Raw genomic sequence first — 27279 nt, forward strand, 5'->3', positions numbered from 1 at the left:
GGGGTGGAGCATCCGGTTTCTTATTTCTCGAAGAAACTCAATAAGTATCAAAGATGGTACTCCACCATCGAAAAGGAGGCACTAGCGTTGGTCCTGGCTTTAGAACATTTCGAGGTGTACGTAGGCGGTTCCAGCGGATCTGTGGTTGTTTTTACGGACCATAATCCTTTAGTCTTTCTGGACCGCATGCGTAATAAAAATCGCCGTTTGATGGGCTGGTCTCTGCGGCTTCAGTTTTTTAATATCGCTATCCAACATGTTCGAGGTAAGGACAACGTAGTTGCCGATGCACTTTCACGACTTTAGTCTGTTTATCTTTCTTTTTCTGAATGGGTTGAGTTTTTTTTTACAGGTTGCCTCAATCCCCATTCAGAGTCTTTGTGTGGGGGTGTTATGTGCTCCGGCACATTGTATTTATTTCTGTCTATTTTTTTTTACTTGGATTATTTAGTATAGAAGTTAGTTGTATGATTTTTGTTTTTGTTGTTTAATATACTTTAGAGTTTTGATCATTCTTTTTGTAATTGGTCCGTTAATTTATGACGCTGTTGGACCGCCTATAAATAGGCTGGGTTGCGCCAGGTAAAGGCGACGCCCACTCCCAACCAACAGCCAGGATGCGTTCTGACGCAGTGCGCACGTCTCCAGCCTGCCACACGGTAGTTTTTGTTAGCTGTTTGTTTGGTTGATGTTTTTTTTGTTGTAATTTTTGACCTGGTGGGACCGGTTGTCTTGTTTTCGATTTTTCTTTAACAGTAGTTTCTTTTTTCTTGTAGTCCGGTACTAGCAGGGGCTTCGACGGCCCTGTATAGGGTTGGCCCCCTGCTGTACCATTTTGTTCTTTTTGACCGGCTCATCAGGTCCAACTTTCTGTTTATACTTTGGGATTTTTGTGTTCTTTCTTTTTGGGACACGGGGAACCGAGGATTTAATTCTCTTTTTTCTTCACAGAAAAATCAAAAGAAGCCCATCTTAAAGAAAAGCTCGAGAGAATTAAAAATAAAAATTACTTTTGAATCCTCAATTTTGTCTTCGTGTCCTCAAGTATGTTGTGCCCTTTGTGGACGTAACACCGCATAATGGCAATGATATAGTAGGATCCAATTAGATTCTTGATTAATATGGGTTGTTGCTATGTTGTTGTGGCGTTTTTGTTCAATGTGCCTTTTTTTTTAAATTTGAGCACCTGCCCCTCCATAGGTCTCTGCACGGCCCTGATGTTCAGTGCGTTTCAGATCCATTAACAAAAAAAGGCGAATCAAAGACTGACTAGCAGAGCAGGAGTTTAAATGAGCTAATCAACCGCCGCTGTGTTCAGGGGAGCGCTTATTAATAATCGAGAAATAAATATCAAGCCTGGAAACCTGATATTGTAACGGACTGAATGTTATGTGTTTAACGTAATCGCTGCTCTGCTTGCTGGGCACAGGCGGTTGCCAAGGCAACGGGTGTGCTTAACGACAAAGAGAGAGAGAGAGTAAAAAGGTAAGAGTGGTTTTGAGTTGATCACCTGTTCGGGTTATTTTACCTTTGTTTACCTGTGGCGCATTACAGCCGCTGTAATTTCTGAATGTTCAATAAACGACAAACTTGGACTAATTACCTCGTTCGTTTGTGAGTATACAACAAACATCAATATATTTAATTAAGTTTTAACAAACAAATGGCTTCTACCGCGATAATTATGTGAAATTAAAGTAATTATATCCTAACTTTAGAAGATTTGCATTTACCTTTACAGAGCTCTTTGGTTCCTCCTATCAGTCTGTAGCTTCTCATATTGAGGTCATCAAACCAAATTTCAGATCTACCATAACTGACTGACACCTGCTAGCCTGAGGTTTGCAACCAGTTTGCTACTGAGAAACCAGTAACCTCCTCCCAGTGTCAGAATCCTACTGAGGAAGATACTGCATTAGGTTTTCTGATTCTGACTTTATTATATCTGCTATAACTGATGTATATTCGCATATAAAATAAGTCAATAGTTTAATTTACAATTTTTATGTCTTCGTGTCATGAGGTATCTCAGCCGGCTGGTGAGAGAAAAAGTAGATCTTGGTCTCAAAAAGTCTGGGCACCCCTGCTTTAGACCCAGATCATCCAGACTTAATGATGTTGTTGTACCATACTATGATGATGCGCTGGAATTATTAGGTTGTTCTGCTGCTCAAAATTGGCATTGCTGAAGGCAACAAATTCCCCCTCCCCAATACAACTTGGCAATACAGCCAAGTTGTATTGCCTACATCCTCTCTGACCATCTTGTGTGTTTCTTCTCATACCTACCTGTGCAGGCTTCACAGACACACACTCCATCCCTGCATCCTTTCCTCTGTCAGGCCAGTTCAGTTCCTACTTCTTCTCACACTCATTGGGCTTTTCGAGCCTCTGAGTTATCCTGTTTGTCTTCTTTTGAGTTTTCTGTTCATCTGACTTAGCTAGCCACCACAGTTAGTCCCCCAGTTACGGCTGCAGTGCCTCCTCTCCGGCCACTCTCATATTTCTCTGCTTTCTCTGGCTTTGTGCCATAGGATCCTCATTGGCTATTAAGTTGATTTGGCCCAACTCCTTCAGCCCTCTCTCGATCTTTTCAATCATCCTACAGAGTTACAGATCAACTTCGGGTTGATGCAGCTGGGTCATCCACTCGGCCCCCGTTTGTAGGACCTCACATCAGTGGAGTTCACCCTGGCCACCTTCCTTTTCATGGACACCATCTGCTCCATGGGTGGCATTACTAGCCTCTTTTCCTTTTCCAGACCTTTGAGTAGTAAGCCACAATTACACTCATCCGAGGTGCCTGGCACTCTAAGGCTTCGCCCTGGTATAAAGCGACCTGCTTTTGTTAGTTGTCTCTAAAGCCCGGTTAAAGACTGGAGGTGACAGAATCTTATACAGCACTCATACTGAGGAACAGTCTCCCTCTGCCTGTTAAGCTCTCTGAGTCACTATGTCAGTTTAAGTCTAGTCTAAAAATGCATCTATTTTCTCTGGCCTTCAACACTAGTTAAAAATAAATAAATAAAAGGAAAAAATTAGTACTTCAGGGTTTTCCCCAGAAAGCTGGCTAAGCCTGGTGTTGGGGCCCACAGTGTTTTTGTAATAAAAGATGTTAAGTTGACAGGAAATGTAAAATATTACTGGGTTATTATGTTACTGGAAGGCATTGCCAACAATACTTACACCCACAATTAGCTTTAAAAACAACAAATAAAACAAATACAATTAAAATAAGTCTCAATAATTTACACTTCTGCTAAATCCAACTTAAGTCATCAGTCAGGGGATCTAAAAACACAATATAATGCTGATCACATTTAGAATCGACCCATGGCATAAATGAACTAAGAGAATATCAGTTGATTTAATGGTTCAGCATACATAAATTAAAATAATTTAAAGTTTAAATTTTAAATTTTAAGGAGCTAGCATGTTCAAAGAACAATTTTCATAGTTAGTTTTGTTACCATAGCAACAATCTAATTCTGTGAGTTTAGTCTTTGAGTTTGAGCTCTGTTTGTTCACAAATACATTTTAGTAAACTAACTGATTGCTTTTAAACTTTGCCAATTAAACTGGGCCCCTGTCCACATTTCACTAAATCCATGTTGAAATGCTGTTAAAGGTGCTGAGGTTCTTAGCAGCAAACTAAATCAGATTCTGCTCAAGGCTGAGGCCTGAGGCCTTGAGGAGAAGGTTGTGATGAGTTAAATCCGCTGCACTGCGCATCTCTCCCCTGTATATAGAGGGACAAACAGGAAGATTTAATTTATGTGGCTTTAGTAGTTCTTCCATTTTGTGTCTATTGAGTTTTTAATAAGCGCCATAGAGACTGTTTGGGTTGCCCGAGCTTTATGGGACGAGTTTTCCTGATCTCCGATCACCACCTCTGCACCAACTCTGCCTGACTCTGCACATGAAATGTGCCAAGGCATTTCATGTTGTGCAGTTTGATGCAATGTGTTGCCACAAAAAATAAAATAAAATAAAAATATACTACTACGCACTACGAGGCAAGCTCAAAAACTCGTCCACAGGTTAAACCACCTGCCCGCTAACACGCCAGCTAACTGGGAACTTAAACTTTAACAGCGCATACGCAGAGGCAGCGTGTTGAGACATAAACGCACATGACGCATATAATGCTTTGTTCACAAAGAAATATAATTCTCACTGCACGCTAAACGCAAACCTCTAAATGCACACCTATGAACATTGAATGCAATTCAATGTGAACATTTGTGGTTCACATTGAGCTGGGTCCATTTGATTGGTTTCTTCTGTCATGATATGTAGATGAAGAGGACCCAAATGTAGAGGCGGCAGAGGCGTTGAGATGAATAGTTAAATGAGAAATGAAGAACACAGGAAATACAAGGAGCCAAAACATAGCAAAAACAGGAATCCAGGAAATGAAGACAATAGGGATATAACAGGAAAATAATGGGGAAATGACATGATTTGACAGAAGGAACCAGAAAGTAGGAACTGAGAATGAGTTGTATACACTGCGTGCCAGAATTGTATGCAAATCGGTATTTTTGCTCTAACTGGAATAGTTTTCAATTAAAATTTGAAAAACGTGGCATGCTATATGGCAATACTGACACATGCGCAGATCTAAAATTTTAAGCTGTTCTGTGCAATGGTAAACAAACGTCAGAAATTGTGAAACTTTATATGCAAGATGGGACGTGGAGGTGCTTTGAGTCAAGCTGAGAAATCTAAAATTATTCAAAGGCTTCATAATAACATATCTACCTTGGAAATAAGCAAAGAATTGGGCCGTGATCATCGTACCATCAAAAGATTTGCGAATAACCCCGAACTTTTCAACGGACGTTCTGACAAAGGGAAGATTCGTAAGAAAGCACCTGTTTCGCATCGAGAAATGAGTAGAATCAAGAGAGAAATCCTCCGTAACCGTCTTGGAACTAGCAAAGAGGTTTTTGAAAACGCAGACGTTCCAGATGTACCCAAATCAACTTGATGTTGTATCCTGAGGAAGATTGCGGAATGTGGAAAACCAGAAGTTCGCCCACCATTAAAGGATATTCACAAGAAGAAGAGGATGGAGTGGGCAAGAAATCACATGAAAGTCAATTTTCAAACAGTTTTGTTCACCAGCAACCCTTGATGGACCCGATGGATGGAAGAGAGGATGGTATTGCAAGGAGGGTCCACGTCCCCATTGAATCAGGCGTCAGCAAGGAGGAGGTGGTGTGATGTTTTGGGCGGCAATCATTGGAAACGAGCTGGTAGGACCATTCAGAGTTGCAGATGGGGTGAAAATGACTGCCAAACTCTACATTGACTTCCTCAAGGAACACCTGGAACCTTGGCAGAAGAAGAAGAAATTGTCATTCTGGAAAAATATGGTATTCATGCATGGTAATGCCCCATCCTATGCTGCGAGGCTTACCAACAAATATTTGCAGAGTGTTTTTGTGAAGCAAGGGAAAATTATGGAATGGCCAGCCTGTTCACCAGATTTGAATCCCATCAAAAATCTGTGGAGCATCCTGAAAAGGAAGCTTTACTCCGGTGAGAGGCAGTACTCTTCCAAGGATGACCTCTGGAATGCCGTTCTGACTGCTGCCAACGACATCTCATCAGATGACATCGGAAGTTTGACATCTTCGATGGACCAAAGGCTTTTTTCTCTGATCCACAAAAATGGCAATTACATAAAACACTGATTGTACCAAGAAACCTTTTTGACTATGTTTGCTCTGCATTATTGTTGTTTTCACATTAAATGTTCCTAATCTAATAAATGTTTTGATTTTCCGTCCTCACTTTGCCACATTTGGCACTTTAACACTGATTTGCATATAAACATGGCTCACTCACACAGACTAGATATTACCAAAAAGGCTACCATTTGCTTACTATTGCTCCGACCAGCTTGAAATTTTAGATCTACACATGTCTTAGCATTGTCATGTAATGTGCCGAGTAGCGCAAATTTTTATTGAAAACTGTTCGACTTAGAGCAAAAAGACCGATTTGCATATAATTCTGGCACGCAGTGTATATACTGAAAGGTTGATTACTGAACAAGAATCAAATGACAGATCAGAAACAAGTTGTAGGAGCCGCCTGAGGTATGGAGAGAAAATTGGACAGAGGGCCGGTTGTTGGGGAGTACACAGTGGACTAGGAAATAAATCTAACAGTAAAGAATAACTAGACCTAAGAAACGTAACTAGAGTAACAGTAATTACAGGCAAGAAATAAACTAGAATTACTGAAAAAGACTGAACTAAAGTAAACAAAAGCAAGACTAGTCTAATCAAAGCAAGATATGAATAATAATCAAACCTAAAAACAACCCACAATTCTAACCCAAATAAGCAGTACACGTGCAATTGGAGGCTGTGCATGTTGTTGGCAATCTACAAAGATTGTGTGCACATCTGATTAAAGGTGCAAAAATGGCTCAAACCATCCTATTTAAAAGAGGATCTCTAAGAAGCTGTATATAACTCAGTCAAGTTGGCTCCTTTTCCCATCACACACTTTCTGATTTGGTATCCAAGAAAACTACACATTGGTATAGCTGTGGGAGAAAAAAGATTTACTGAGGTTGTCTGTGTTGCTTCTGACTGAAGAAATTTTGTGGTTTAATTACTCTGTCCATATTGTACTACTGCAATTACAATGAATTCTGAGAATAAAGTCAGAATTCTGACTTTATTCTCAGAATTCTTTTTTTTTTTTCGGTGGCCCTAATCCTCTTCCGTATTTTAGCTATTGGAGTAAATCTTAAGAGAAATTTATTTAATCAAAGAATGTCATGAATATGTGTGTAGGGCTGCACCAATTGCAGTTTTCTGGCCAATTCCTGGTTACCCATCTTTAAAAAGCATGACCTGCCCATTTTGATTTTGGCTGATATTATTACTTTTTGTCTGAAATGTTGCTAAATATAGCAAGAAAGCCACTGAGTGAATATTGTTAACTGCAAACGTGCAGATCTGACCTGGTGAGCCGATCTGTCAGTCAAACACTGCAGAGCAGAAGAGGACAGAGACTGATTTTTAAACCTTTGTTGATGAAGATAAGATTAGGGGATAAGATGGGCTTCACATGTAAGTATCTGCCGATCACGATACCCCAAAATTATTGGCGCCCAGAAATCAACTGGTCGATAAATCAGTTGGCCAATAAATGGATCCTATTATACATGTATATAATGTAAAAAGCACTGCCAGAGATGCAATAAGTTTATAGCAGGTGTGTGAATGATCTAATGATCAGTCTGCTGATTGCAGCCAGTTCACATTGTTAGCAGAGATGGATGGCCCCAAATCCAAATTTCGCTTAGGGCCCCATGGAAGCTTGGGCCGGCCCTGCATGTTACACACACAGTTGGTGAAAAAAAAGCAAGGTACATTATATAAACTAGAGAATTCCTGAAGAAATTTAACCGGGGCCTGCCAAAGTGTGCCAGTCGGTTTGGACCCAGCATTCTGATGCTAAAAATTAACATCAATGCTAAAGAAAGCTGCAACGTAATCAATAGCATGTGAAGAGTAACAAGCATGTTGACGAACCTGGATTTGCACCATTCAGTATGTTAAAATATTGAATGGTACATTAGCGTTTGGCTAAAATTAGCCAAAATGCTAATATAAGCCTAAATGCTGTCAGTAGCATGTGGGGTATCATAAGAATGTTTTCTTAGATTGACTACATTCAGTGTCGTAAACATGGCTAATATGTAAGATAAATAGCTAAAAGCTTATTTTAGGGAAAAGGCTAATGCACTGTCTTGCTGTGCACTAGTGGGGGGCAGTGAAATGTAATGTTTGTGCTGATGTTAATGTACAGCCTTGCTACACAAGGTAGCACACTAACCTAAGAGAGATAGATAATGCTGGCTAATATTATTGCACCGCCTATGGCGGTGCACTAACCAGCGGGGAGTATTCAGGCTATTATTTTGAAATTTTAAGTAAGCTTCATTTTAAATGTCCAAACTAATCCCATGAGTAACAGTGATTGGATTAAATCGTTTCTATAATGCTCAAAAGAGCAATTACCTGATGTAAAAATTGTCAAGGCTTTTATTTTGAAATTTTCAGTAAGCTTCATTTTAAATGGCCACACTAATCCCATGTGTAACAATGGTTGGGTAAAATCAGTTATAAAATGCCCAAAATACAAGTAGTTCTAAAGGCCAGCTCAGTCCTCCTTAGCAGTAACTGACAGTACCGCCATGTTGTAGTCCTAACCTTCAGTCATTATACAGTAATTCTAAAGAGCAGATCAACTGTCATGTGTATGAGACAGACAGGGAGAGACAGAATTCTAATAGTTTGAAGTAGTTAGTTTTTCTGAAAGACATGAGAGGAATATTCAGGCTTTTATTTTGAAATTTTTAGTAAGCTTCATTTTAAAGGGCTACACTAATCCTATGAGTAACAGTGTTTGGGTTAAATCAGTTATATACTGGCGAAAACAGCCAGTAGCTCTAAATGGCAGCTCAGCCCTCTGCTTTAACAGAGTGTTAGTTAGAACTACAGTGATGCGTTTTTGTTGTCCTAACCAGCAGCCAATCGCCTCCTGTGTTCCGTTGCTATGGTTATCAATCCTCTGCTAACTGTCGTGTGTGTGTGTGTGTGTGTGTGTGGGTGCGTGTGTGTGCGTGTGTGTGCGCGTGTGTGGGTGTGTGTGTGTGTGTGTGTGTGTGTGAGACAGAGAGGTGGAGAAAGAATTCTATCTTTGTGAGACACCCAGTCAGTTTATATGGAAAAAGCAGCCTGAACAACTCCTTGCATTTCAGGAACCGAGAGATGTATTGCAAAACTGTTTGAAGCGTATGAGAGGGCTATTTGTCGTCTCCTATAGTACCGTGATTCATATTTGTAGCTCACTCACAGTAATTGCAGTGATGAGACCAAGATGGTGTGTGCTGAGCTCAGAAAGTTTTCAGAAATACATAGAAGTGAATCTTTGGGATTTGTCAGTTACCCTGGCGCATGATTTCGCTCTGAAGCACCTTGACAGAAAACCATGAGCCATAGGGAAATTTTGAAAACATTTTACTGGAGCAGGCATTCGTATCAATGTCATGACCGAGTTTGATACCAATCGGGCAATATTTGTGGGCGTGACAGCGATCTCAAAATTGTTTTGGGGTCAAAAATCCACTTCAATTCTCACTCTAATGGATAGGCAGTTGATTTTAGCTTTAGCTGGCTTTAGCTTTAGAATGCTAAAGCCATAAAAGCAGTAAAACACTTAGAAAATTCCACTTAATGGAGTACATGCTAGCCATTACACTGACACATCACACAGTTTTTTAAAATTTATTTATATGTTCATTGTTGTTTTGTGTCTAGTCTGATGACTGGGGCCCCATCAAAGAAACAATGGGTGGATGTAGGGCAGTGGCTTAAATATGTCAGCGGATACCACCAAAATGTTAGATTTATTCTTTGAGTTATGGAAGTTGGTAAAGTGTGTCCGTTGAAGAACGCCGTACTTGGCGTCTGTTACGTTGCGCTGGCAGAACAACGGTCAGTATTTGCTGTGAATTCTGAAGGTAAGCAATACTGACTGCCAGCTCCTCAATGTAGCCAAATATTACTTTTAATGTCCAAGTAGTTAGTTTTGTATCGTTTTGACTTTTTCTTCTTTTATTTTAATATATGCTGTATCTGTAAACAAAAAAAATAACTGCGTTAACGAGACTTATGTTGACACAGCAGTATTTGCTGTGAATTCTGAAGGCGAAGCCGCTGCGCTGTCTGGTGGTCCGAATAAACGGTCTGAACCACGATCTCAACCGCCGTGTGTGTCCGATTCCTGCCTCAAGTTTCCTTCCGACAACCACCATTAAAGAAAGCACAACGCAGAGTCTAAGGAACAGCGAGGTTTTCAGCTCACACGGACAGGGTTACATAAACAACTAGAAAATTCCTGAAGAAATTTAACTGAGGCCTGCCAAAGTGTGCCTGTCGGTTTGGACCCAGCGTTCTGATGCTAAAGCAACAATGCTATGCTTAGCTAAAAAATTCCAAAGTAGCATGAGAATCACAAGAATGTTGACTAACATGGACTTGCACCATTCAGTATCATAAAGTAAGTGTATCAGCTAAAATTAGCCAAAATGCTAATGTTAGGATGTCAGCAGCATGTAGGGCATCACTAGCATGTTGTCTATAATTGTCTTACTCCATTCAGTATAGTAGACATGGTTAATAAGTCAGAAAAATAGCTAATAGCTTATTTAAGCTAAAAGGCTAACCCTAACCTGAGAGAAAAATATAATACAGGCTAATATTATAGCACCGCCTGCAGCGGTGCACTAACCTGAGTGGGATATTGAGGCTTTTATTTTGAAAAAACCCGTAAGCTACATAATAATTCGCTACACTAATCCAATGTTTAACAGTGCCTGCCATGCAATGCATGGCTTATGCATTGCTATGGTCAGGCCCCAATAAGCTAAATTATGGGGAATCAGTTCATATAATAAATGTTTTGTAACCATTTTATTGGCGACGTACAGACAGCAGGAATATACTCCCATAGAATGGCAGCCAGTGCAGTTAGCTAGAGGTTGCGCAATCCCTCAGCTCGCTGCTGCCTCACCGGCTTCGCTTCCGAGCATTTGAATGGGAAAATGCGAAAATTCTGCGATTTCGAAGAAAAAAATAATCAGAATTGGTTAAACTAAATAAAAATAAATACTTTATAGTCCAAAACACAGGGTGAAAATAACAATATAAATTATCTTATTATATTATTCTTCCATGATGACAGGTGAGGACAATGTCCACTAGGTGTCAGTAAGGCTCCGTAGTTTCACTTACAATTTATTTAATGATGGAGTAAGCACACAGTTTAAAAGGCATTTAACAACAAACCAAAAAACAAACTAACAAAATTGAACTCGTTACTTACTGTCAGTTAATGTATGCTCAGGTCTCAACTAATGGACTAATAGGAAACACCTAATAGGTGGTAAAATCTTATTTTTTCTCTATGGCTTCAGGAATAAAATAACACATTTGACTTGATGATGAACACAGATTTATCAATAAATCTAGGGTCATTTTCTGCCCTTAGTGCTTTAAAAACCAGGGATAATGTATAGTAAGTAGGAAAATACTAAAATCTTTATTTAGATCTCTGTACAGTCATAGTAAGAAGACATGGTAAAATATATTAAAGCATCATGGAAAAAATATTTTTAAATATTTCAATATTTGTCAACTTGTCAATTTTAATTATTAATCTATGCACAATTATTTTTAAATGTCCTTCCTTTGAACTTCTGTATTTTCCTTACATTACTAATAAATTACACCATGCCCTTCATATGCTACATCTACAGTCTAATGAATATATTTCTGCGTTATGCACATTAAATGACTAAATGTGATTTAATGATGTGATGAATTGTCTTTGCCTAGTTAACAAAGACAGTTATTGCAATTATTAAAAGATACCTCAAGATGGCAGTGCAGGACGATTTACTCCTCTGTACACGATTTACTCCACACTGATCATGTGGATTTTATGGCACAAAGGGGATATTCCCGTCCGTACACTGCTTCCACCATCGGGTTCAGTTTTCATCACAAAAGTGAGATGTGATCTAAAAACTGTAGTAGCACAAAGACACATGTTCCCTCATCTATTGAATAAGAAGAATTATAACATTGTGTAATTATTTATGTAAGGCATGAGGTCAAAGTTTTTACAATTTTGGAAGAATAATTTTGGAAGTTTTTGTACCATCCTGAAGCAAATATTGACAAGTAAAATGATTATGATATAGGAGTCTTAAAATAGGTTTACCCAGCCATATCTTGTTTTAATTTGTTGGTTTTATAGCATTTTTAATTTTTACTTATTATGCTGTATTGATTTGTGTATATGTGACGTATTTCATGGGACTACGGATAGAAATTAGCACTTCACTAAATGCAGTGTATTTACAGCAATATTGTATGTTCATTCATCTCATTCGAATAAAAATCCAACAACCAATCATATGAAATTGACTTAGTATCTTCTCGTCAGTACAGCACCATAAAAATGCCAATGTGGATGTGTTTATGTAGAAAACCAGCTAACAAGAAAAAAGCCTCCATAATAATCTGGCTCAGGATGAATAGTTGCTGGGGGGGGGGTTGAACATGCACTCTGTGATTCAAAAATAGATTTTAGGTTAGCTTTGCTGTTAGAATTCTTCAGCATAATGTGAGAAAAATTTGGAATCAGCTGTGTTTTGAACAAAAAACAGTGTTCATATCAGACCAGAAACAAAACATTTCTAGATACGCCGTGAATGTAGCTTTGTCACTCACAGCCCATCAATCCCTTTTTATACCCAACTGGCAGGAACAAAAGAGCAGGGCAGCCTGGCAGAGTTGCAAGATGCAGTCAGGAGCTTTTTGGGCCACCTGCATCCCCAGGGCATTTTATTTGGGGCATCCTGGACCTCCAGGACTTTCATTTTTTGCACTTTGGAAAGTATTGACACTCCCTGAGCCGTCAACCCTGCACCATTGATTTGAGCTTAAGCGTCATGCCTTCCCCTTGACCAAAGCTGCTCCATAGTATTGATGTGATTAATTAAAAAGAAAATGGTTTTTAGTACGGCTCGCTGCACAGACAGAGTCAGCAGTGGTGAGACACAGGGGGAGGGGTTGTTGCACGCATAGATCCATTCAACCACATACACACTGACAGGCACACTACAGAGACAACAGGGTTTAGGGAAGTGTATGAAAAACATTAACCCACAATGCACTGCAGAGTTTTGACAGATTCCTGCTCTAGGGCTGCTGAATTTATGAGCCATTACTCCTGCCAGTCCGATATCTACTTGGTGCATTATGTTCCATGTCATGTGTCATTAGCTATATAGTGACTGACATCCATTGAGGAAGTCAATGCTGACTCTGGACAGCTGAGAGTGCCAGTGTGTCCTAGTTGGACTGGGATGGGGCCACAGTTTATTATTTACTTGTGCATTCTCTTGGGTTTATCCCTGCAGTTATCAGAGGACAATACTACATCCTCCAAACTATCAGAGTCAACATTGTGTCCTGTAATAAGACCAAGCTGTCTCCTTTTTATGTTTCAGAACATACTGACCTTTGATTACTTCAATGGAGAGATTTAGGCCTGTATATGTTCTGTTTAGAAGGTTACATAAAAGGTAATTTAGATATATTTAGATTTCATGTTTGTAAAACAATCTTTGGAATAAAATGTTGCAACTCATCACGTTTGCAAATTAAAAAAGAATATTAATGGGAGCTGAAAAAAAAGCAAAGACTGAACTGAAATTTTGGAGGCTCGTTGAAAAGGCAACGTATTAAATCTGTAAAAAAATTTCTTCAGAGATTTACATAAATAAATGACAACAAGGATTATGTTGTGTACTCCTGTCAGCCTGATATCTAGTTGGTGCATCATGCTCCATGTCAGCTGCCATTAGCAGACGATGGGAGTTAATAGTAATGGTCTTGTTGTATCTGTTTACTTTTAGTGGAAGGTCAGTGTTTAAGGAAGCGAGGACAATAAAACACTATGTAATCTATGTGGCCCTGACATTTCATCATCTGATCGATTCAGCTGGCTTGTTTGTTCAGAGACTAGAAAAAGGTCAGTAACTGTTAGTTAATTGGGGAAGTGATTAATAAATCAAAAGCTGTATGCCCAGTGACTCAAACAATCCCAGTTAAAGACCCTGAATGAGCTGGCAGACGAATAGCTAACGGGTAAGTAACATTTCAGGTTTGTGTACAGGATCAGCAAAAAACTGACTGAGACTACAAGTCTGCATATAACCACCACCAATAATCAATTTATCACATACTTTAAAATTTTGTTTTAGGCTTAATTAATAATGTGCTCTTAGAATTTGTTTCCAGGACTTTCCACCTCCAACAGGCTTTAAAGACCATTTGGCCATTTTTGGCTTTAACAAATGTAGGTGAAATTTTTATTGGTTATCGGGGAAGAGTCAGAGTGGTTCAGTTTTTATGCAATAATATTAGGAAACAATAAATAGCTTTAAACATGAAAAAAAAACATTTTGTAAAATTCTGCAGAATTAATAACAATTTCCAAGATACTGATTGAAAAAGTGATTATGTTTTTAAAATATTGGGAAGATAAAAAATGCTCACATATTTTGATATATTGATAGTACATCAACAGAAATTAAGTGACAAGAATTTTTCCTGGTGTGTTCCCACCTTACTGGGTGCAGCTAACGTGTCTGCTGTGATCTAACTTCATGTGTCCCTTTGTGTGTCGGGCTTATTGTATTGTATGCTTTGCTCCTCTTTTCTTTGTTAGCGGTCCATCCCATATTTTTTATTTCTGTAGAAATAAAATGCCTCAAAAGATTTATGAAGAAAAGGAAATTGCATACAATAAAATTACAAGAAATATATCAAAAACAAAGAAAATAGTTTAGTAAAGAAGAGTTGCTGGTGTATACTGTTTCAGCAGACATATGCACTAAACTTCTTCATTAGCAGAGTAAAATAAATAAACAGCCAAATAAAAGCTCCTAAACATAAAAAAATTGTGTCCTTTATGAGTGAGCTTGGATATAATTGCACTTTACCTTCCTCAACACATCCTGCTGTGGATCAGGCTTTCTGATGAGATGAAGCGAGAACAATTTATAAACAGTAATTAGGGAAACCACATGTCTCATGTATTTAGTGAAGCAGCAATTTGGAGCAAGGAATATTGATGTGATTTTGTAACATGAGCTGCACTTCCACATTTGACAAAAAGGGGGCAGGATGACCCTATGGGTGTTGTGATGAGGGTTGAAGTTGGTTGTGTCCCTCGGTGATGGAACAAATACGGTTGCAACATGTTTATTTCCAAACGTGTCTGAATATGCGTGGTTTTCAAACATTTCCCTGGGAAACTTCTAGCTTTGAAATGTCCTCCAGGTGAAATGAATCCTCTCTGCAGCATAAAGAGAACTAATCACACACTGCTTTACCTCTAGTAAAGCGCAAGGTCCTGTTTTTCATGGAATTAGAATGAGTAGAGGTTGCCTAAAAGATGAATAACCACTGTTCTGAATATAAACTAAGAATGTAACGAATATAGCTCTAGAAATAATACTTGAAGACAATGTGAGCTCTCATATCGCCTCTTAAATCTTTTCATGTTTCACTTTTGCAACTTTTTCATATTAAATGAACAGATTAGACCACATGGCCATGGACCAAATCTGGCCCATCATAAGATTTTATTATAGGACTGTCAAAACAACAGTTGTGTTTGTAAATATTATTTTATTTATCAAATCAAAGCAGTTTTATTTGTATGCTGCCAATCCAGTCCAACTCAGTTTTATTTATATAGCATCAATTTAAAACAAATGTCATCTCAAGGCATTTTACAAAAATAATTTAAATTCAAACATACATTCCTATTGATCCTAGTTATAAAACAGTACAGTACAGTGTGCTCAACTAATTACTCAAAATAGTTTTAAAAATTTCTACCCAAGGAAACACAGCCGATTGCATTGAGTCATTGACTTGTCACATTTACTCCTCTTGGATGAGAATCTAACGACAATTGCTTACTTTGTCATTGACTTTGCAGGAGTCCCTCATACAGAGCAAGCTGTAGTGACGCAGGAGAGGAAAAAACCCTGTAACAGGAAGAAACCTACAGCAGAACCAGGACCGGGCTCAGTATACAAGCGTCTAACTGCAACAACCAACTGGGGGTTTATGAAGACAGACACAAGGAACAGATGAACTGATCAGGTTTGTTTTTGATGTTCATAAAAGAAAAGAAGTTAATAGCAAGAGAGGGAGAACAATAAGTTGATAAAAGTATTATCTCAGTCGATGCCGTCCTCCAGGCCATCGGAATGAAAGACCAGGGGCCTCGTGAATAAAGCGTGCGTACGCACAAAAAAATGTGCGGCGCCTTATTTTACGCATACAGTACAGACCAAAAGTTTGAACACGTGTGTCCAAACTTTTGGTCTGTACTGTAAGTCGGCATGTATAAAAATAAACATGGCGTGAAAGTTTGCATAAATATACGAAAATATTTGACCTGCAGTGAAAATGTGCGGCACCCACGCAAACTTTTTATGTAGACCAAAACGAACTACAAAGCGTCAAAACTCACATAAAGACACTGAAATCTGACTCCATTCAGTTATTTAGACCAAAAATCATCAAACCCGATGTTTTTTCATGATTTTAATATTTTATTGTCTAAAGGTAAACAATGAAACTGAGCCGCATTTATCCTCAGACAATAACCTAACACGGACACAAAATAAAGAAAATAAAAATAAAAGGACGTGAAAATCTCACTAGGATGTAAATAATAAATTCCCTCAGCTTTTGTCTTGATGCAACGCTTTGGTCTGTGCGGCGAAGCGCATCCATCTGTGAGGTAATTTCATTCTCACTAAAGAGATAAAACTGGGTTGGATCAGCAGATGAACTCCAAGCAGGTTTGATTGTCTTTAAGGTGTTCAAAGTGTGTATATAATCACACGTATGTAAGTAGCTGCGCGAAGGAGAGCTGCGTAATTGAGGAGCTCTTTGGCTCTGATGGAGAACATCGCCAATGGAAGGATTCAGAGGGAGCGTTTGTTCAGAGATCATATTGATCTAGTGGGGAATGTTGATGATGGTTTATTAGCGTTTATATTAATCCAGACTGATCATCCTGGAGTTCTGAGCAGAACTTAAAGAAGGAGCCATGCGGTACCGGTGCTGGTCCAGCTGCAGCCATCCTTCAGTTGAGCCATGCCCTCTTTGTGAATGCGCCTTTATGGACAGAAAGTATTTCTATTCTGTAAATGTACAACTTATGCACATGATTTCTCTATTTAGAATAAACTTCCACATTCCAAACTCAAAGGACTCTGACATGCTGTCTGCTGCTGTTCAAACGGGGATTTGCTCTTGGATCTTTTTTATTATTTGGATTACACACAAGCATTTGGATTTTTTTTCTCTTTAAAATGTATTATTTTTATTTATTTATTTTTTGTAAGGTGACCTTATATGCCCTGAAAGCACCTTTTAAATACAATATGCAATAATAATTATTATAAATACTTATACTGCTACAAACAAGGACGTTGCCATCGTTATTGCTTCACGTGGTGGCAGACTTCTGGGTATTTATACTGATTTACATCTGTATTTATGGGAGGCGACACGGCGGACCAGCAGCTGCGCTCTATTTCCTGCAAATTGGGATTTATAAAGGAAAGGTTAATGTACATACCAGAGGCGTGTGGTGAGGTTCGTAGCTGGTGAGCGGTGATGTCAGTGAGTTACTTTTTTCAGTAACGAGTAACCTAACGCGTTGCCATTTCATATCCAGTAGTCAGACTACAGTTACTTATCAAAATCATTTTTGCGTTAGTGCGTTACTATTTTCTTTTGGAATTAAATTTTATTTCCTCTACGCGTCTTATCGAGTGATCGCCGTTTTTATGCGACAGTATCAGCAGCGACAGAAATGTAAACAATGGAGGGAAGAGGGAGATGCGCATTTTGTTTTTAGAAAAACAGGAACTATTTTGAGTTTCTGTCGCCAAGTCCGATTATTATAAGGGGCTGTGGGCTTTTTTTTTTTTTTTAAGTCACCAGCAAATTTAATGAGTCGCGGGTTGCGCTTTTTGGACTCGTTTTTGAACGTGAGGTTGCTCATTTGGGCTTGGAAGTAAGCAGACATAAACCCCAGAATGTGTCTGACCTCCAATTAGTTTTAGTCAGGTTCTCCCTGTCCATTTCTCGGATGATCCGTCCCGCTGTGTCTTTGTTAATGTCAAGTTAATATATTACCTGTCAATTACGTCGAGCTATCCAGAACATTGGAAACATCGAGACTAATATGAACGGCGCAATAGACGTGAAAACAGCCACGAATGAACAAGTCCGTAAAGTTGTGCAACTAAACGCCATTATAATTATTAATATTAAGATAAGTGTCACAAATCTGTGCAGCAGCCATCTGAATTGTGGAGCCGCAGGAGGAGCGATGCGCTCTGACACCAAACGCAGGGCCGTAACGCACAACCTGGAGGAGGGAGGTTGGGGGGTTAAAATCCTTCTTAGAGTTTTCCAGACAATAGTGAACCACACAAAAACATGCACAAATTACTAATGTTTTTTTTTTTTTTTGGTACTGTAACCATTAAAAAATCTCCCCTTCAGTTCAGCCTTATAAGTGGAGACACATTGTTGATGCTACCATTATAAAATAGCTTACAGGATTGAATTGACTCTCCTATTACTAAACATGAGTTTGCCAAAAATTGTATGACAATATTGCATTTAATAATTTTTTGAAGTATGATCTGTCTGAGTGACAAGGCTGTTACAGGTTCAGCAGCAGATGCCAGTAATAAATAAAGCATCAAGTAATGAACCTTTGGGCAAAACAAAGTCCTGGGAAGCTTCATTGCTTCATGAGACTTCAATTGGCCATCACTATGTGGAAGCACAAGAAGATACCAAGGTGGCACACAGAACAGAGTCCAGGAAGCCACAGGTAAAACCTTTAAAGGAGATCACATCAGGTAAGTCTTGGGTCATCAGAAATCTCAGAATAACCTCATGGAGGCACAGAGTAAGATAGAAGGCAAACACTCAGGCACTGTTGGACTGGCAACTGGCTCCTTTAGCTGATGAAGCAGATGATTTGCAGGTGTGTAATTGCAACAGTGATATCAGGATCAATCAGAGTGAGTTTGGTGTAGCTCGGCTGGAATCAGTGGAATTTACAGCCAAATGTATGGCAATGGTGTGATGTCTTACTTTGCCACGCTACCACAGCCACGCTTTCCAGCAAAACCTCTGTGCTTTAAAGTGCGTGAGACCAACTTGTTATCTGTCATCTTGATTAGGTAAACAGGGTCAAAGATGGCTGCGATGGACTGGCAACCTGTCCAGGGTGTACCCTGCCTCTTGCTTGTTGACTGTTGGAGATAGGCACCAAGCACCCCTGGCACCCCATGTAAGACAATGTGTAGATAGGTCAAAAATGGAGCGCTCCAAGAAAAAAAAGTACCTTTCTGTTCTCAGGGCCCGGGGGTTTGATAAGCTCAGTATATGAAAACATAGTATAGTCAGGCATCCAACATGTATGACACATACTAAGCTTAGTGTAATTCAACTTTTCTGTGTGAAGGTTACAACATTTTGTTAGCTTTGGCGAGAGCACCCAGTTTGCTACTTGGCCATGCCCCCTAAAACATGCTCAGAAACTCAAGATTTTGATAACATTTAATTCCCCCATCTCTTAACTGCATAGTTACCAAAGAAGGTGGGGGTAACTCAAAATCCCTGTAAAGAATTTTTTAAAGTTTGAGGTGTAGAAATGGGAAAAATGCCAAAATCTGCCCTTTGAATATTTCTCGCAGGAGACAATTTTTGTTGAAGCTTGGTGAGCTTCAAAAACTTGCATAAAATGAAGGAATAACAAGAAAATACATTTTAATTATAATAGATCTTCGCAGTGCTTTCACTGCTCGGGCATAATAAACACTTATGAAGCAGCATTTTTTCTCATTCTTAATGATTCAAGTGTCAATCAGTTGTGGAGCTGTTTTTATAAAGCCTGAAATACTTTTCCTAGATACCATCTTCAAGGCAACCAGACAAAACTGAACAAACAGTTCTGGACAAAAACAGTATTATCTTAATCCTCTGCTGAGAGGACATCTGAAAGGAGATCACTGAGGGCTCACTATGAACCTCACTGAGATTTTGATATCTGGCCCCTGGCCATATGGACGTATGTGTGTGGTCAGACTCACAGTACATGTGTGTATGGAGTCTTGTTTTACAAGCAGCTGTTCTACTATTTGCCCTCCCCCTCACACATGCACTGCCCCAATAGACACACACGCTCACGCACTACATACACACACACACTACTCTTCAGGTCAAGAGATCTGGTGCTACTGCGAAATGGTTGAGCTGTAGGTGGATTAGCAGACTGCGATGAGAATGTATTTATCCCCAGCTCATAGAAGAAAAGCTTCTTAAAACTATCCCCAATCTTTCAGATGTCAAATGTCTTCTTGACTGCCAGTTTAGATGGATCACCCCTTTACCATTAAAACACATTCTCATCCCTTCCTCAACAGTTCATTTACAAGTATAAATTTGTTAAAGATTCAACATTATCATAGCAGTTTTTCATTTGTTTAAATATAGTCATATGTACTGTTTTAATCCTAAACTAGGGCCACTGCCATCATCACAGACAGGTTAATTAGAAACACTATTGATTCTCAAGGAATCTTCTGCTTCTTTTATGGTAGCTATTCCCATCCAAGTGTTAAAACTTATTATTGCAGTATCATCTTGTTGGTTAATAATAAAATATTACTATTTATTATATTGTTATATTTATATTATTATATCATAAACATATATTATATTTATTATTAATAAACTGCAGTATGTTTGTGCTAATTGTTAGCTCACCAAATGCAAATTACAGAGAAAATAATCTTTTACAGAGTATTTCCTAAAATCCAGCAATGTGTTTATTGAGACTAGAATTGCAGTAAGTTAAAATATAATTAAAAATCAACTAATTGTATCAGTTTTCCAGTTCCTGACCACTCTGCATATTAGAACATTGACCTATTTAGACAGTCACCAGAAGAGTATGCTGGCATGTATTTTTCTGTCTCTTAAACTTGCAAATCACGCAGGAAGAAATATACATACACTAATAACTAATAACAAGTGATTGATCATATTTCTTAAACAATTTTTGAATCCCAGATCTGTCTTCTGCTCATGTATTTCCCTACAATGGAACTTTTATCATTTTATAACCCTGGTTTATTCATTACTGGAATATTTTAGTGCTTTAGTAACACTAAAATTTCAAACTCTGTGAGTATGACAGCAGTCAAAGTGGTGGGATGGGCAGTAAATTAGCCAACGGTATCCTATAAAGCCGATGAAGATCTGCCATGGACAGGGAAAGCAGTCACATAATTTACCATTGGGAATCATTGCAACTTCAAAAATGATTTTATTCTGTAAGAAGTTGGTTTTCTGCCTTACAAACAAATATATTAAGAAATTTCCTTCTTAATAGGACATTTCTTAATGTGTCCTATTATGGACATTTTAATAAGACATATGTGTATATATCACAACACATATAAATATATGTATTAACATGCAGCTAGTTTACCAGCTTTTTCTCAATATGAATATGCACAATCTTCATAAAAGGAAAGCTGCAATGCTTGTAATGAAAAAGACTAAATCCACAGAGGAGCTCAAGTGAGACGGTGTCTGCATAAAGTGTATTTGTCATCTGTTGGAAGGCTTCATGCTTCCAGAGAGTGAAAGCAGATTATGTTAAAGCTTGAACAAGGTTTTTGCGTTTTTTTAAAATCCCACAGGCATAATCTAATCTTATCTGTCTCAATCCAATTTTTAATGCTGGCTACACATAGGATTAAAGTAGTGCAGTTTGCTTTGTAGGCCATTTGACAGTGAAGCAACATCTGTTGCTGATGGCTGCAAGATATGCAGCTTAGAGTAGGGAAAGAGAGGAGTAGAGGTCAGCCTGGGTCATATGCTTACAGGATGCATCAGTGTGGAGCAGACATCAGCAAATAGTAATGGCAAAATACAATAAGTACCATTTCACATATGTTTATCTGCTGAATCGGATATCATTGTTGAAGACAATTTAGCTAAATTTGCAACCTGCATATCAGATTCCATCTGAACAGAAACAGTTTTGTTTCTGTTCATATTACATTTCTGAATTCTTTGACACATCCACACATTGACTTGTTCTATTCAGTGCTTGGGTGGCTTCAGAGTCATCTGGTGACATCGTAATGTAGAGCTGTGGATCGTCTGGGTGGCTAAGATACCTAATCTGTTCTTACCTAATCCTGTTATAACCTGAGCTAATGGGAGCATATGGATATTGAATAAAGAGGGGTCCTGGGACTGAAACCTGGGGTACCTCACATGTGACTACTGTCTGCTTCAACAGACAGTAGTCAGTAGTAGTGGGATTTCTTTGTTTCATACTGAAACAAAGAAATCTCTGCTCTTAATGTAAGATTCAAACCAACTGAATACTGGACCTGTGAGTCCGACCCAACCAGTCATTTCAATAATATGTCATGGTCAACAGTGTCAGACAAACAGTGTCAGCTGCACTGAGACCCACAGAATCAGCACTGTGGTTCTTCCACAGTCTGTGTTTACATAGATGTCACTGAACACATTGTTGACTGCTGTCTCAAGAAGCAATTCAACTGTTGAAACAGCTCAAAAATGTGGCTTATGAATGGCAGGTTGGAGATTTTCCTGTAATTCTGCAGTAGTGATTTGCAAAATTGTTTTTTTTTCTTTTTAATTTTTTGTTTCATCAGTAGTTTGATAACAGTCGTTTTTAAAAAAAATGTGGTGAACCACCTGAGGAGAGTGATGAATTTACTATTTGAAACTGATCATTTGCAATGGCAGTCAGAATTTTCATAAGGAAAGTTATGGGTATGATATCAAGACAGCAGGAAGAGGGGCTTAATTGATTTATATTTTTTTCTTAGCATTTGTAGTAGAGTAGTTGAAATGTAGTTATTCTTTTCTGCATTTGTTATGTTTGGACATAGCATTGATATTGGTTTTGGTGTGGATGTGCAGATTAGCCCTCTATTTTTTTTATTTTCATCTGCAAAGAATTTGGCAAATTCAGTGAAGGCCTTGTTAGTGGAGTTCAGGTGGTACAGTCACAGGAGGGTTTGTGAGCCTGTCAACTGTGGCAAATAAAGCACAAACATTGTTCATATTTTTGTTTATGATTGCTACAAATAATGTTTTGCTTGCATGTTTTATGAAGAGTGATAGCTTTGCAGTTTTTCTTTGTAGATATCATAATAAATGTGAAGTCAAGTTTTACACCAGTTATGTTCAGCCCTACGACAAAGGTTTCTTTCGGATGTAACAATTTGCGCATTTCTCCACGGAGACTTGTCCCTCCTACACATAGCCTTCACTGTGGGAGAAATGGAATAGATGGTGTCTGTAAATTAAAGGAATTTTTCCAATGCAATAGGAGGTCACATACAAAGACTGAGTGTAGTTGATGCTTCAGGTGCTTTTATATTAAGATGGCTAGATGGGGATATACTGTATAAGAGATAGTGAGAGCAAACAAATATTTGATGGATGGCAGACAGATGTTCAATGGTAATTAAGCTTTTCAATTGCATCACACTAAACATAATAGCCTCTGGCAAAATAGTTTCCAAACTCAGCTGTAACTGACAAAAAACTATAAACTTGATTAGGAGATATGCAATGAAAATGTTCAGAGAAAAGATCAAATAATATGAATCTCAATGAAAAAAACCAATATATTCTGTTTTTGTTGCTCATTTTCAAACATATAAAGGACTGCTGGATTTATTTTTGGGAACGTTAGGAACTCCCACATTATCTCAGAACTTGTAACTAGAACTGTATCTCATAATTATCTTTGTTAATGGGGACACTAAGCTTGGGAACACCACCCCAATTGTGACGTAGGGTGGTGAGCATCATGTTGTGCAGGTGTCTTTCTATAGGAGAAACTGGTGCACTTGATAAAATAAATAGAATCATGGGAAAAGAACATTACGCTATGGTGCAAATGGCTCCTCCAAAGGGACAGTGACTCTGAGCATACATGCAAAGTGGTTCCAAAGTGACTTATTGACAACAAAACCAATGTTTTGGTGTGGCCATCACAAAGCCCTGAACTAATTTTTAGAGATAATTTTTTTGTGAGAGGATCTGATTTTCATGAGATTAACAAATAAATCTCTGACATATTCTTTTTCTCATATGTGATTTAGCAAATAGAAATAACTTTGATAATTGTAACTGACCTAAAACAGGAGAAGTTTGGTCTGATTTAACAGACAAGGAGAAGAAAAAGTGACTTTTTTTATGTAACGTATGTAAACGTTTTCTTTCAGCTGCAAGTTCACTTGTGGTTTGTCTTTATCCTAACCCAAAGAATAGGATAAAGATCAATAGAAGAGCTATATTATTTTTGCATTAATTTGTATGGACAGGAATAATTGTTCAAGTCTGGACAAAATGAACTGTTCATAACAACCTCTTGGGGCATTTCAAGTCATGGAACCATTTTAGAGTGATCACTCAATTTGCATAATTATGCTTATGTTGACAAAAACAGCAAGGTTAGTTACTCTGTCATGTTGATCAATGATTATTGTGATTCTAGAATTATAACTGTAAAGTGCATTTAAACTTTGCAAGGCTTCATGGCAGAAATGTGTCCTTTGTTTCTTTTTCTTTTTTGCTCATGTGCTATTTCTATTAAAAAAATATTCCAGTCTATATTATTATTAATCACAGCAGTTCACAGAAGAGTTAACTTTAGGCACTTCACTGAGAAGTCAGTCATGTAATTCTATTCCACCTACATCCAATACAATTCATGCCAGTAAAAGCAAAATGCAATTTTATCGGATTCAGTCAGATTCAAGTTACATACAGGCCAACCCATTGTAACAGTTAGTCATATTTTTGCTCTTTGGAAGTAAAAGATTAACAGAGTTGTCAATTCTGGAATGTTTCTCATACTCTCACTATGCCCACACACCTCTCACTCCAAATAAGGAAAATATATGTGCACAAAGCACATTTTCCTAAAACAATGTTTGGGACTGGTCAGTTTGCAAACTGTTGTACTTTTGTAGCTTTAGCTACTAGTTTGACTGACATTTTTGATAGCGAGCGCTCTCCAGCAATCCAGGTAATTGCTTATTTTGTGGGCTGGATCAGAACTAATACTGGCACATGCCGACTGCAGCACAGTTTGGACTCTGACATTAGATAAGCTCATAGTTTCACTGCTCAGTTTTATCAGGATTGTACCAGTTCCTGGATTACCAAGATGCTGATGTCTTTTATGTAGCTTGATGTCTGATTTAATTAGTTGGAGTGAAATAGTTCCCTCTATGGTCACTGTGTTGTATAATACAAGGTGTCAATCATATCACAAGAAACACATTTTTTCCAATGTTATGTTCCTTGTACACCCACTGTTACACATCATTTGGGTACTCAATAAAATCATGTCCACTCACCAGTAGTGATTTCTTTAAAAAATTTGTAGAATTGCAAATATCAAACTTGGTCAACTATTTTCATCATTCCTCTTTTTCTGATATTTCCTAAAAATGAAGAAATCTTAGTAACATTCTATTTTTTCATACTGATTATTGCCCCCTGTGCTTCAGCCCCCATGCAAAAGAAACAAAAAAGACGCCCCAAACCTTGAAAACGCAAAAGAAACTCACCAGTCTAAAGACGGCAACAACTGGGATCATCTGAAGTGAAAAGAAGATCCAGTGACATTGTTTCCCTTTCAAACTCATGCAACTCAAAAATTAAGACAATAGCGTTTTTTGAAAATAACGTTCACTTATTCTTTTAAAAATTTTCTTCTCTGTAAATGTAGAAATGTATGACCTTTGAAAATTGATGTGTTTAAGCCATTGCCTTTTAGCCTTTTGTAAATGTCACATAATGTTATTGGGTTCTGGCAGCACAGGATCATTAATCTTTTTCATCCAAGCAGAGTGAGGAAAACACGCTAGTAGACTAACCATATCACTAAGTAGGTACATCAGTGCAGAAGTGTAAACATCATTTAGACACAGCAGTTTTTCTGCACAGATGGGTTTGATGTTGACAGAGGAAAGACTTTTTTTTAAGTGCAGTGATGTGGAGTGTTTGATCGATGCTTCCAGGATGGTTAGAAGCAAATATTAACCATCCTTGGAAGAGACAGGAAAATGGGTGGCTTTTCTTTCTCAGTAGAACAATATTGTCTTTTGTGGCCCACTCTTCCACTCAAGCAAGCAGGGCAAGTAATAATGCACATGCAGAGCCGTAAAGCAAGCGATCACTTACTCTAAATTTTACATTCTCTAAAGCAATTAGATTATGTTCAGGAGTTGGGGACACATCAGCACACTTCTTGTATTTGTTCTGTTTTGCATAAATGACTGAAACACTTAAATTCATTAAGGTGGTTTAATTTTTCAAGCAATTCAGTAAATTTTATTGACTTTACTGGTAATTGCAATTTCTTTTCAGTATTATAGTCCATATTGTTAATTCAGCTTGTCTTTAGAAAGCATATACTTGGAGGTTCATACTTATTCCTGCATTACTTGCTTACTATTTTGAGTTGTGTCTGTGTTGTATATTTTCCCTTCGTGTTGAATTTGAGGGGTTTGTGAAGGGTGCTTGAGAGCAAAGGAGCAGTAGGAGTTATCTGGATCTATACATTTTTTAAAATTATTCTCTACTTAAAATGACCAAGTTGGATCACTGTTTAAAGCTGGGAGCCTTAGAATCTAAATGAGAGAATGATAATATTCTACCTTCTACAGGTTACAAATATGCATGTCGGCTTCATGGATCTTTTTGAATTGTCTGTAGGAATGAGTTCGTATGTGTATGATTGTTTGTGCTGTCTGTCTCTGTGTTGTCTTGTGATAGACAGACAGCCTGTATAAGTGGTGCCTTACCTCTCTATTCAAGGACCAGTGGATATGCCTGAGTGGGTCCTGCTCCTCCTCATTCCAAAATCCTCCTCCAGAGGAGTTTCAGCATTTTGGTGTTGTCTTAAGATGCACAGATAGACTTTCTGTTATCAGATGTCTGCTTACCTTGAGCCTGGTTCTCTTTCTGCAAGAAAGAGTAAGTTTGCTGTCATCATCCACCGTTCCTCTGTCTTGACTGGAGATTTCATAAAAGTGAAAATACTGATGAATCTCCTAGATTCTTAATAACTTATTCACCTTGTATCTTTAAATATGATTAAGTATGCTCATATAATAACGAAATTGAATTGCCATTAGGTTCTCCTACTTCTGGAAAGCAAACCAAAAACTGCTCTCCAGCATGGAGGAGTAACAAGTGAAAACCGAAGGAAAAAAACAATAAATTGTCCTCAAATGTTTTGCCTGATAGCTCACAGTGGGTCAGTGTTAGCCGCTATTTGCTGTTTCATGGAGTGGAAATATTCCAATGTTATACATTGAACCAAATGTTGCTGAAGGTTTACCTTTACACCAATTTACATTGGGGAGTTTTAAAAAGACGAAAATATGAATTGCTTGCAAAAGTGCTATAAAGTTTACAATTGTTGCTATTAAGTATCACACAAAGACATTTTTGACTGTGGCCATTGAATTGTTAA

This window comes from Xiphophorus hellerii, chromosome 12, assembly GCF_003331165.1.
Source record: "Xiphophorus hellerii strain 12219 chromosome 12, Xiphophorus_hellerii-4.1, whole genome shotgun sequence".
NCBI lineage: Eukaryota > Metazoa > Chordata > Actinopteri > Cyprinodontiformes > Poeciliidae > Xiphophorus > Xiphophorus hellerii.